Source organism: Pavona decussata, unplaced genomic scaffold (genome assembly GCF_977016875.1).
Source record: "Pavona decussata unplaced genomic scaffold, jaPavDecu1.1 SCAFFOLD_377, whole genome shotgun sequence".
Taxonomy (NCBI): Eukaryota; Metazoa; Cnidaria; class Anthozoa; order Scleractinia; family Agariciidae; genus Pavona; species Pavona decussata.
This window is the reverse complement of record NW_028145752.1, coordinates 370,893-384,165: the sequence shown is the minus strand read 5'-3', so window position 1 is coordinate 384,165 and position 13,273 is coordinate 370,893. Positions and strand designations below refer to the sequence as shown.

The window sequence follows — 13,273 nt, the reverse complement described above, 5'->3', positions numbered from 1 at the left end:
AGAAAGAAGCTGTCCTTCTCTTTAAATCCACACAACTCAGCAAAATGTAACACTGCGTTGTTATAGGAACCCTATCGCTCAGGCCATATGCTACGCTAAATGCAATTAAATGCTAGTACTTCGCGGAAAACGGAAGCCCAAACACAGAAAGGCCAACTAACAGCATTGACGCTTGATAAATGTAAACGGGGTTCACACTTTTCTCCTGATATTCTTCCTGATAGTAACCGTGCAATTGATGAAGTAAGGCCAATGAATTTGAACAGGCGAGAGGCTTCCTGTGCTGTGATTCCAATATCTTCGGAGAACTTAACCTACAGAAATACAAGTGGCATCACTTTAGTAAAAATGTCACTACGTCAATCTTTAAAATAACGCACACTATACTTATCAAGGTTTTTAACGTAGCGTTCTGCTTGCTTTGCGGTTTATCATCACTCACGTCTTTTTCTCAACCAATTGCATATCCAACAGGGTTGATCATGTCTTGATCGCGCACGCTTTCCTGTGCTCGACTTTCAACATCTACTTGCATTGAGTTCGGATAGGTTGAACATGATGTCGACGCTGGTTTTGATTGATTACATAAAATGTTTACTTTGGTTTTGGCTTTAAGACAATTGATTTTAAAATTTCTCTGTGTAAATCTGAATATGTGATACAGTTAACTCTCGCCTTGCGGACACCATGCTATTAAGGACAGGAACTAAATCCCCTGCCGAAATTACAAAGAAATGTATAGAGACAACTTTCACTGTTACGGAATTGCGGATACTTCATGTGATCCCAACACATTTTTATTGTTTCACGTTCGTTTAAACGGACATCTTGGTCAAATTAAATGGCATTTATATTCTTCTTTTTGTCATTTTTTTTTAACTCGTAAATGCGTGCATGCGCAATGAACGAGTCTAATGTCACTCTGTCGTTCGATGGGTCGTAAACTTTCAAATATGGTGTACTCTCACGGCTCGATAAGATTCTCTCTTCCTTCAATTATAAAAATTCACGTTTCTTACAGTTTTAAATTAAAAGAAATAGGCTAAAGAACACTCGACTGATGTATATAGTCTTTGTACCTTTTAATTTGGTGAGAAAAGCGCCGCGTTGAAAGCTGCTCAAGGCCGAGATTGTCATACAAGTCAACAAAGATTTCGCGCAAATTGGAAAGAGAAAATACTATGGAGAAACGGTCCGAAGTAATTTGACCGTTAAAATCGTTGCGCCACTAATGCAGGACAGTAAGACACCCTAAATAACCATTTAATACAAAAATTAATCTCTTACTGCAGTATGTGGGAATTGTGCACATGTGGCGTAGTGGCGTGGCGCGCGGTGTTTAAGGCGAAGGGTTCAAGGAGCTCAGTCTTGCTGAGGGGAAAGGCTAAAAATCTAAGCGGCGTAAAATGAGGAATAAATAAGGCCCCCTATTGAGCTTTATAGCTTTCTTGTTAAATACCATTTATAGTTCGAGTCCTGAGCCAACCAGACACAATGCGAACAATATTTTGTACCTTTCAAGTCAGACTTAATTCCCGCATGGCTTCCACGAATCCTTAGTTGTAGTGTAGCTTGATGCAAGTACTGCTTTACGGTTACCACTATTCACTTCTGTGTTCACGAGTTGGCTCACAGGACTCTTTGATTGATCACAAAAATGACAAACAGAAGAATATAAATGTCATTCTCGTTCGACAAGACGCCCGTTCTGATCTCCAAAGCATTTTCTACTGTACCGTATCGTGGTATTTTAGTTGGTTTTGTCATTGCAATCTCTTGAGTAGCTTCGTGTAGACTCTACAGATGATATTCCTTGTTCTTTGTCTCGTAACACTTTAGTGACATCTTACCTCTCGTTATTACGGACACCAAATGACGGTCCCGAGGGAGTTCGCTATAAGGAGTTTAAACTGTATTCTCAAAAGGACTAGCTAGGACCATCACCGCGAATGCGTAGATGCTAGTATTATAAAAGATGTGGCTATAGGTAAAATGAGCAGATGAAATAGAAAGGTGGAGATGAAAAAAGCATCATAATACGGGATATGTTTCAATATACAATCCGGGCACTCAATGCTGATTTTGGAACTCGAATAACTTCGCTTGCTTTACGAGTGTTCCGTACGCAATGTGGTGCATAAATTTAAAGAGGTAAAATGTTGTCTCGCGATCGTAGCAAGTAAGTCATTAGTGTCATCGCTTTTTCTCCTAGAGACGGCTTTATCATTATGTTATATACAAATAACGTACTCACCAAATTGATGTAAGGGATGTACATTCCAAAAATTCCGAAAAATAGAGAAACCACGACAACAGTGAAAGTAGGAGATGTCCAAACGCTTCAGTACAAAGAGATTCCCTTTCTTTCCTTAACTTCATACCCATTGTTTGCTATTTTGTCAACTTGAACTATGTTTTCAACCTTAAATTATCTTCCTGCTGGCTGGAGACAGGTTATCGTTGTGTTCCAGCTTCAATGAATTCTACCTCTCTAGTCAGATCAACTTGACTCCGCGGTGCGAATGGATAGCAAGTTTGCTGTTTTCGGCTCCTTCAACAGAACCAAAGAGGCGGTTCAGCACTTATCCGCTTCAGACAATGATAGGAACAATTTTAAACGGCCAGCTTTGACAGTGAACCACATTTTAGAATCGATGATTAGAAGAGTTTTTCCAAAAATTGTTGTCCGTCGTTTACCTCGACGCGACCCTCTAGGCAAGTGTCATATTCATTCAGCTTTGTCAAACACTGCAACATATCCCAAAGGTTTTCGCGCCTTTTCGGTTTTGTTATGTATTCCACGCTTGTTATCTTTACGTGTTTGCCCACTGCGAAAAAGTGAATGTAAATGTGATTGCATTTCGATTCTACAGCGGTTTTTGCTTCCCCCTTTTTCTGATGTCTTTGCATTGGCAGTCTATTTCATTTCCTTTTTTGAAACCTCCGATTCAAAGATACTTCCGATAAAATATAGTAGCCAATAAGATTTCGATTCCCTGGACTTTGACATTTCATAGCCAACCCTCAGTGTTAACTACAGTCAGTCGTAAGTTCAGATACTATTTTGTATTGAAATGCAATGAAATAGATGGGCAACGTTCCGTGCACAAAGGTCTCGCAAGCCTCCTCTGAGCTGACAGTGGAATTTGGTTTAAATGCTAGCTCCGTTGCATGGGTCATTTAACATTTGTTCTCTTTGTCAGTTGTCAACCAACCCCATCAACACGGAATTAATGAGGACGAATATTCTTTGCATAGTAATAATTATGTAACGTTCAATAAATTCGATAACAATAAAATGTCTGCAGTTTTACTATCAACTGGCAAAAAAAAAAAACTTTTCTATATATCAATGATGCGATTCCTGTTAATAGCCCAATTTCGATATATTAAAATTCAGCCTGAATCAATAAACATCAGTGCGAGGCTCCGCGGAATAAATTATAGAGTTTATATGGGTTTTTTCCCCGGAGCCTCTGCAGTGATGTTTATTGTTTCAGGCTGAATTTTAATATATTGAAATTGGGCTATTAGTTTATTTATCAGTATGCAAGCATAACACGACACTGGCCTGCCCCTTGCTTTTTGTGGTAAAATGACGTCGAATTTTAACAATGATAAAAACGAAATTGATGCCAAGTGAAAGGTATCGGCCATCGATCACGTCTACCGTGATACGGCAGATATCGAAAAAAATCCAAACATTTCATTCTACAGAAGAGCTAAACGGAATCCTAGTTGTTTATAGTGCCAGCGTGACAGTTCTACTCTTTTTGTTTACATCGTCCTAACGTTTCTTCGTGCTCTGGTGAGTTATTTTTCTTTTGCTGTTGCACGTGCGAGGAGAGCACATTGAATACCCCAAAGTTTGGATTGCGAAAATATCGGCTATAACCGATTCTAAGAGAATCAAATCTTCCGAAATTTAGCGTCCACAAAGTTTATAACAAGCTTGCTTTTGGACAAAATTTGAGTATGCAAAAAAGGTACGATTGCAACCTCAACGAAAGAATTACGAAATCAAAAGCCTTCTTTCCTTACTACGTACTCTTACTGATGGAGCATACTTACAAACAAACAAACAAACAAACTAACTAACAAAAAAACCGAAAAGGCCTTGTAAGTATTCTGGGTATAGAGAATACCAGGGAATAATACTATTTCATACTGACTATTACCTTCTCCATGTGAATATCCATGATGGGCATTTCCGGACCGTTAGTGTTGGAACTATTTATTACAGAGCGAATGTCAGTAAAAATCGAAGAAAATTAAAAAAATGTGGCTACGGTCAAAACATCGATTTTGCTCATACTTTGTCAGTTTGAAGACCTAGGTAAGTAAGTAAAGGATACGAGGTTAGTTTTTCGAAATATTCCATATAACGGCAGAAAACCATGAAAAGCGGTTACCCGACCGGAAGCTCGGATTTCACCACGAGAGAATTTGAAATTTTCCACATTTCAGGTTCTGACTGCACAGACATTTACAGAGATATGAATCTTTCTTTAGTATCATTTAAAGTGCCGCTACGACGAAAATTTTTACTTCTATTTTCGCCCTTTTCGTGTTCTAATCCATTTAATGAGTTCGTAATTACAAAAATAGCTATTAATTAGCTTTATACAAGCCTACTGATCCTGGGAATAAGTGGCCGAAAACCGTCGAAAACCCGTCCGCCATTACTCCGACGGCAAAGTGACGCCCGTGGTGATTCCAAAATGGGGTTGCTTGTATGAGATCTTTGTGTGACGTCATACGCGCATCGAACATCGTGCGTTCCTTGCAAGAACTCAGTAAACCTCAGCTCGGTAATCGTAAGTCTTAGAGTAAGTGAAAAGGCAAGATTATTTGTAAGATTCGCCATCCAGTTTGGTGAAAAGCGATGTAAAGGACAATTTTACCGAATATCTTGGATTATAATATCCTTGGCGGTGGATTTGGAGTCGTATGACTGCAAAGAATACGCTTTGAAGACACACGAACATGGCTCATTCAAGCCTGAAATTTACATGTAAAGCCGAAGAAAAAACGAATTCACTCCGGCATTTACTCAGCAACTGTATTGGAGGTAGACATATGGTTACTTAGTATTCTGGGTATGTTTTCTATTTGGGATTAGTAAACAGAACCTAATCACTATTCGCAGAAGCACTTGAGCAACAAATTATTGAAAAGGATGGATAGCTCCAGACCAACACTTGTTGATTTAATGTTGGTGGCGTGTATGGTGTTCGCAAGTAACAATCAGGGCGTAGCGTGGGATTTTGAAGATGTACGCAGGAGAAAATTTTGAAATTTAGAGTCTCGGAAATGCCATCTCCTGGTTTTTCTGCGGGGCATTTTCAATAAGTAATGCGGCAAAAATGCAGTAGAAAGTTGTTTATTTTAACCGTTTCCCTAGTGATTTCTGTAAGCTTCAGTGTTCCGAAAAGAAAAAGAAAAAATGCAAAGACAATGAAGACAGGTCACAAGCAAAGGGCGAGGCGTCGACCCTGAAGACGGGCAAATTCCGTTACCAACCTGTCAATATCCACGTTCTTATGTTTGTGTATATGAAGGATTGCTAGGGAGCTTAATCTTTCGTCCGTCATCGTACTTCGCAGAGGAAATTTTAGCCTCTTCATGCTACTGAAGCTACGTGCGGCAGTGCATGTAGACACAGAATAAGTTAACAATGTTACGAGAGCAACCTAGTACACCGGGATAAAATTGGGAGTTTGCGTGATCAAGAGTCTTAACCAAAGTCTGCGGCGGTGCATTCGGATCCATGCCACTCCATTTGTGCTTCCATCTTGTGAGGCGTTTTTCCCATTTTTGCTTACCACTCGAATGCATTTTACCATTATTAGTGGCCAGCACTGAATTATTAATGCTTGGATAATGGTAATTCTAATAAAAAAACGTCAGTATAATGTGAAAATATGAAATTGTTACTCAGCAAATTATATGAGAAAAAAAGTTTTATCTCAGATCTCAGCTGTACGCACGGGCGTACGTACGTATATGGACGCTACGCCCCTGTCAATCAATGCTGTATAATGAGTCAAGAAACCAACTACTATTGCCCTCGTTTTCTATAGTTCAATAAGGCTTTGACAAAGCTAAAATGATGTATAATTAACTTCAGTTGAAAAGTGGGTAGCTATAGCTGTAATCTACAGAATATTTGCAATATTACAATACTACAGGGCTGTAATCTACCAGGTATTACCTGGTTAGATCCCTTCCTCATTCTACAACAACTTTTAAGCAGTAAATGAAGTAATCATGAGGGGCCTAATATTTTGAAGCCACAGTCCAAGTAACATTCATCAATAACTAATTATTGTTGTAAGCCCTCAAATGCAGCTGGAAAACTAAAGATTAATAGTAAAGTTTAGAGGGACAGCTAAGGAGGAAACCTTAGTAGGCTTGCATCATATCTCACCCATTTTTGTTATTTCAACAATGTTTGTTCCGGCTGGTCAATGAGGATATGTGAATTTAAGTGAAACAAGCAAACCAGCCTCTTGATCTCATTTAAAACTGACGCTATAATTGTAATCATTTTACATGTTGAGTGTGAAGAGCCAGCATAACACTGTGCTGTAACAGTATTGTGTATTTTTCCACAAAATCAAACAATGTTCACAGACATAAAATTGAAATATTGTAGTTATGAAAGAATGACCATCCTTTACACAGATATACCTTGATTATTCTTGGAGATTCCACCAAAAAATGAGATTTTTAAATGTCTTTTTTCTTTAGTGTTTTAAATTAAGATTCAAAATACCTTAACCTAAATTTTCACACAAGCCACAGCTTATTTTTTGTTTTTGTTCAGCGACATGAACTTCTATCTTGTAATTTTTATGTTACATGACCCCACAAACATTTTCATGCTTTATACTCATACTATGCGTTCGTTGTTTTTCTATTCTGTTTAGCTTTTTCCTTCTGTCAAATAGCCCTGGCTTTCTTACAGTATGTTGGATGTTTATATCTGTGGGTTTTACTTTGAACTTCAGAAAATAACCAGAACCAAGAACAGGGCCAGCTTTTTTTACTTTATTTCATTTTATTATTAATTTTTTTTTTGGGCGGGGGGAGGGGGCTTTTTTGTTTTGTTTTTGTTGTTGCTGTTATGACATTACACTCAAACCTCCCTCACTATGAACAAGACAACAAAATAATTGGCCATCTATCGCGCAGAATGCCTGGACATCATTAATTATTCATAACCGGTGAAGCGGCAAATTTGAATGCGTGCGTGCCGTGAAATGGCCTGAATAAGAGAAGAAAGGGCCCAAATTAGCCCACTAGGCTTGATAAAACTTACTTTTCGGATTTCCTGGACTTAAAACTTTAACTTTCACGCGCGGCTTTTTAAAGAAGAAGGTTGTTTCTTTAATTTAAGTCGAAGAGTAAGTGGATATAGACGGTGTAAGGATTCGCTTTTTGCGTTTAAAAATGGACAAAAATAGGCCATTTTTTGTATTGGGGCCGTTTTCAGAAGAGATTTTCTGACAATCCAAACGGCCTTTCAAATTTTCACGCACGGCAAATGAAAGATGGGTCTTTTCTGAAACAAAACCCGTTTCAACTTTGAAAATAGGTCAACAGGAACCATTCACCTTTTGAGTTTGAAAACTAGCTGTTGGAGTTGCGTTTAAAAATGGCGCGTGTTCGGTCGAAGAGCTGTTGTCATAAGCACAGGTCTGCATAACAATGGATGTCAAAACTAACAATAGCCTATTCAAGAAAACCACTTGACTGTAAAATATTCCAATTACCACGAATTTTAAAAGTGTTCTTGTTGGCAGAGCTGGTTCATTCGAAAACCTGTCGCGCAATGAACCAGGAAAGCGAAAACGTAAGCGATCGGGAGCTCTTTTCAGAGCTACTTCGAAAACCCGATCCACCCGCTGTTAATCAATATTGTACCTTCTTTTGTAAACGAAAACAGCCCTATGTTTCACTTCGAACTAAACGGCGAAGCAGTTTGGAGATGGAGAGAAGTTTGTGGGCAACGCAGCAAAGTGTTTGCAGTTCTACAATCAAGTATTCTGTTACTCGGCTACCGATTAGCGCAATCTGCTCGGGAGCGTGTTAGAAGAGCGTTGTTCTGTAACACTGGTACCATCAATAGCTTGTTGCCTTTAACGTTTCTTAGCAGAATGTTCTAGTTAAAGCTTCTCTTTTTTTTTCACAGCAAAGAGAATGGTATACGAAGGCACGCGCGCACGACCAGACGGCATTCAAGTTATCGTAGGTTAGAATGATTTTTTTTTTTTGCCGTGGCTTAGCGGAAGGTAAGAGTTGCCCTATGCAAAAATAGTGTGTGGCTGATCAATCGGTCTTGAAAAACCCCTCGATCTGTTAGACTACTGAAAGTCAAAATACTAGTTTAAAGCACTTCTTCAGCCACAGTGCGAAGGTGCGATATTAGAAAACAATAAAAAAAGCATAAGTTCATCAGGCCTTTGTCTTTTAGCTCCGCTCCGACAAGTTGATGAGCTAAACGGTATTCCCTGCGGAGCAGTGCGCGCGTAAATTTGGACCAATGACAGTCATTCAGTTTACGCCTCACCACTAATATTACAGATCTATAATTTTTGCCGTGCAGTAAGTAAATGTGTCCAAGAACAATAGGCATTCTGCGTGATGCAGTAAACAATTTCCATAATCCCTTTACTGTTTATATTAATGAGCTTGACTTACATCCAGGAGATTTTTTTGAAGACTCTCCTATCAGCTATGTTGGCAGTTTCTAGGATCAAATTTAAAAGTACGCCTTTTGCTGTGGCCCTTTCTGATAAACATTTTCAACAATGAGAATACTCAGAGCACAAGAATGCATGCCATGATCCCACTGGCCAAAAACATTCCCTATATAAATATAAGTAATTTACCCTTGAAGTCAGAGGCCAGTCTTGCTGTCTACTCTCATCATGCCTGCAGCATTGTGGTTCTTGATGACATGGGTATGACAGCAACTTTAAAAAAAACCCACACACACACAGTCTGCATGTATTACCAGTACCTACTTGTCATATTGATATGATATCAATACTAAATATTGCAAAAAATTTGCTGGTAGTTCTCCTCCTCAGTCCCTTCTATTTATAAATTTGCACATTATGTACAATATAAACCTTAGTGTAAGATCCTGACCCATTCTTCTAGATAAGGTATCTTCTGTAACTGTGAAAAATGCCTTCATGCTTCCCTAAACTAACCCTGATAATACAGATCCCAATATTTTAAGGCTCAGGAAGTGTCGTTGACAGATCTAAACTAAAAGCTGAGTGAGATTTGCCATGGCATTATTTACCATAATGTGCTTAGGTGACCTTGTTGACGCCTTTGTACTGTCTCTGGTTTATACCAAAACTGCAATACTTTTGTTAGAAATTTATTATGTTGTACAAAAAATGCTATAAAATTGGCTGTCCATATAACAGACTTTGCCAAGAAAACAAAAGAAGGCACAAATACAAAATTAATAATTCAAACACAAAGATGAAATTTACCAAGCACTGGTAGTTTTCCACACTCTTTAGAATAGGGACAAAATACTGTCTCACAATTTTGTCAGTTTGGTTCATTTGTTCTCTTTAGTACAAACTAATATGGTTTAAATTGTAGCCGGATACTATCTTGACTTGTCCCAGAAGATAACTTTCATGCATAATATTCACTGCAAGTCTGCACAAAGGTGCATTCAAAGCATATTTACAAGTAATGTTTAAAAAAAATTGCTCAATAATAGTATTATAATTAGTTAATAACACAGACCAAATAGGATTGCCACAAGACCTTCTTGACTCACAGTAATCAGTGATGGTTACATTAGAGAATTTTGCAAGTTGGAGTGTCAGCAGGTCCACATCAGCTGGAAAGTTGCCTGCAAATTTCTTCTGACCTGTACTTCTACATATCATGTGATTGTTTCAATACATAGAGATGACTTTTTCATGTAATGTATCAAACACGAGGAAGGGTGTTTTATCAGATATCCAAACACTGAGAAGTAGGTTGAAAAAACGAGGCGCAGCCGAGTTTTTTTAAACGACTTCGAGGTGTTTAGATATCTGATGAAACACACTTTCGAGTGTTTGATATGGCTTCTCAAAAGATCAATAATTCTTGGAGAAATTCAAGGTTAAAGTTGGCAAAATTTTATGGTAATTAGGATCACATATGCAAACCACGGTCACGGTAATGATTTTCTTTGTTTTCTCTTGATGAATTATTAATGAGCTTGAGAAGTCAATGTCACAATTAGTTTAATTACAATTGCTCATTTAATACAGATCAAAAATCTCGCCTTGCTGTGTATTCTACAGTCGGCATACAAGTCTTTCAGAAGTGTGTTGGGTGCTTTGTACAAAGAGAGCATTCGAAAAACTCGAGGCAGTTGATTGTCAATATTAAACCACAAGCAATTATTATTATTATTTTTTGGAATAAAATGGAGTATTTAACTATAAAAGTTAACGCTAAAAGAGAACGACGTTTCGACCGTCCGACGGTCATTTTCAAGTTCAAGATGAGAAGTAAAATATGTGCTTATATACAATTGTGAAAAAAAACTAATGAGATACTGACTTTAAGAGCTCTAAGATATTCACATCTAAACAATCTAAAAAATTATAGCGTGAATGCTAAATACAAAGGAACGGTAAAAACGATAAAAGGTATTTAAAAGGTATTTAAAAGTGAAATAATTAAACAAATAACTTCGCGCGGATCGAGTCGCATTGTTTGTTCAGTTTCGGCTTTAGGTCGCGAGTAAACAACAGCTCGAAGATCAAGCAGTCGAGTTTGTTCTGACACTTTTTCAGGATTTTGAAGTTGAAAATGGATGTCTACGCACTTTTATTTTACCAAAGCATGATACTTATAGGAAGTAGACGTAATGAACACTAGACAAACAAAGCATTACAATGAGTTATAAACAAAACATATACACCACCACTCCGCGCCACTTGCTTTCATTGCACGCATTCACGAAAACAGTTCATTTCCGATCAGTTATCTTGGCCTAATTGCTTCACTTAGTCCCTCGCTTTACCCTGGAAAAGTAAGCATTGAGGTAGTAGCATTGTATGGCAGTCCTTGCGTTTGAGTTTCCCTCGAAGCAGCTGTCGAAGTCGTCGAGAGGATATGTCTTAAGTACTTCGGTGCGATGTACAAAAAAGACGATTTGTCTGAAGAAATTACCCCCTTTTGACGTATTTCAAACCACCATTAGGTTTCCTTCGGATGCCCACAATACGTGTGCGTTGTGAAGACGGCCCTTGAGCCACTAAAACAAAAAGAAGAGGCTTCTTTCAGCGAGATCGAACATCCGAAAGCAGGCCATGTTGTTGTGCGCGTATGACGTCATATTCCTGTCGGTGCAACTAGATCCAGCTCTCTATGTAGTTCACGGCCATTTGTCGTTCGAGTAATGGCGGCACAGCGAAGCTGAACTTCGCGTTTAAAATAACTCGTCTTCCCGTTGGAATTTCGATGTAAAATTGGCGTGGTGAGTATTTATCACTTCTACTTTCCAAAGCTAAAGAAAACAAGGGATGCAAAATTTTGATCGTAATGGCACTTTAATACATTGATTCTTCCTCAGTCAAAACATTGTAATTATTGGCTTTCATCTCTGCTCGTTTGTGAGCGAACTGAGCTCGGATGAAGTAGACACACTTTTCTCTGTCACGCAAAAATCTAAAATAATCCAAATTCAGCGAGAAAAAAAGCTGACCGGTAGTTTTTCAAATCCTCTGATACTTTGACAAAAGACAGTTCAGTCATTGATTTTGAGGTGTACGGTTTTAAATCTTTAGGATCAAGCAGAACTTTTGCACGAACGTCGATCAAAGTTTGACAAAATTACAATTCAGCGCCATTGATATCTACAACTCTACATAACAAGGCATATTAGAATAAATTAACTCCTCGGCCAAAGTTTGTACAAAAAAGGCTTTAAACTATTTTCAACGCTTTAAAGGTTTTTAAATGTATATATTGATATTAAATGTATTGTCTACACTGGTACAACAAACCAACAAACACCAAAATAACCACGAGATAAAATTAAATCTCAGTCGTTCCCTGATCTCTGCAGGCAGTGTCGCGTGGCCACGATTTCCTTGATTTTTACTGACATTTACTCTTAAATCATTATATGTGCAAGGTCACTCAGTAAAAATAATCGTCTCTTATACCACGCCATGTCAAAGGCGACCCTTCAGTAAATTTTAACCTCGGACGGAAAATTTTAAGCTTGCTTTTCGTAAGGCGGAGGTAAACGCACGCGAAACAGAGCAGAAAGAGATAAATGCAAGCATGGAGAGAGAATTAATTGGGACAAGCACAAATGAACAAGGCATTATTATTTTTTATTTTGTCCTGTCTGTCATTATAAATCGAACCACGTTTTGCAAAAACCTAATAATGCCGTTAGAAAAGTTGTTGTTACTAATTATTATTCATACCACGTCTACGGAACAACATATTAGTATTATGTTACCCATATGATTGAGCATACTAATGAGGCTTCAAACAAACAGCTCAGATGCTTAGTCATTATGTTGTCAGTTAGTTTAATTATTCATTACCGTAAACAGCAAACTAAGTAGGCTTTAATTTAACCCTTACCCTAGCCCTAAATAGTCGGCCGGATATAAAACTTCTTCATCTAATATCTTAGGTGTGAAAGTATAGGCCTTTAGTGCGATATTGTTGATATGGTGCTCTAATTCACGTTGCGTGCAAAGTCACTTTGTCAATAGCAATTATTCACTGATTTATTCATAACATTCGCATTATTCTATGAAGCTTATTTTACCATGACTACCACCTTCTTTGTCTTTTACTTTTGGTGTGCATTTCATGGTTGTTGTTCCAATATTGCGGTTTGGATGTTGTAAGTCATTCACGGTTAAAACATAGAAAATGTCTCATAAAGGCAGGAACGTTGTTAATCCGACAACTGACTACAACATGAAGAAGGAACACGTTACAAGTTTTTGTTATTACTGAAGGAAAGAACACATATATCAGCTAGAAAACTCATTTATCTGGTTTAAAGAAATAGCCTAAAACATGAGTTCCTTTGAGCTTGCAAATTTGTGTAAACAATTTTGCGAAAACGAATTCGGTAAGCGAATCAAACCCATCGTTCAAATAAATAGGGCCTGGAATTGGAACCAAAAGACCAAAAAAAAAACTGCATGTCGACAAATTTCGTGCTTTATACGGTTGTAGAATCGCCAAGTTCATTAGTCTT

At 38.0% G+C, this 13,273-nt stretch overlaps 1 protein-coding gene across 1 annotated transcript in view; it reads left to right on the top strand.

The window, feature by feature from the left end:
• Positions 1-11,368: 11,368 nt before the first annotated feature.
• The window catches only part of LOC146452174 (transient receptor potential protein-like), a 63,484-nt gene continuing 61,579 nt past the window's right edge, over positions 11,369-13,273 (top strand). Inside the window, exon 1 of the mRNA XM_085098161.1 lies at positions 11,369-11,518. The gene's annotated coding sequence lies outside the window, so the exon portion shown is untranslated. The remainder of the gene's footprint in view (positions 11,519-13,273) is intronic.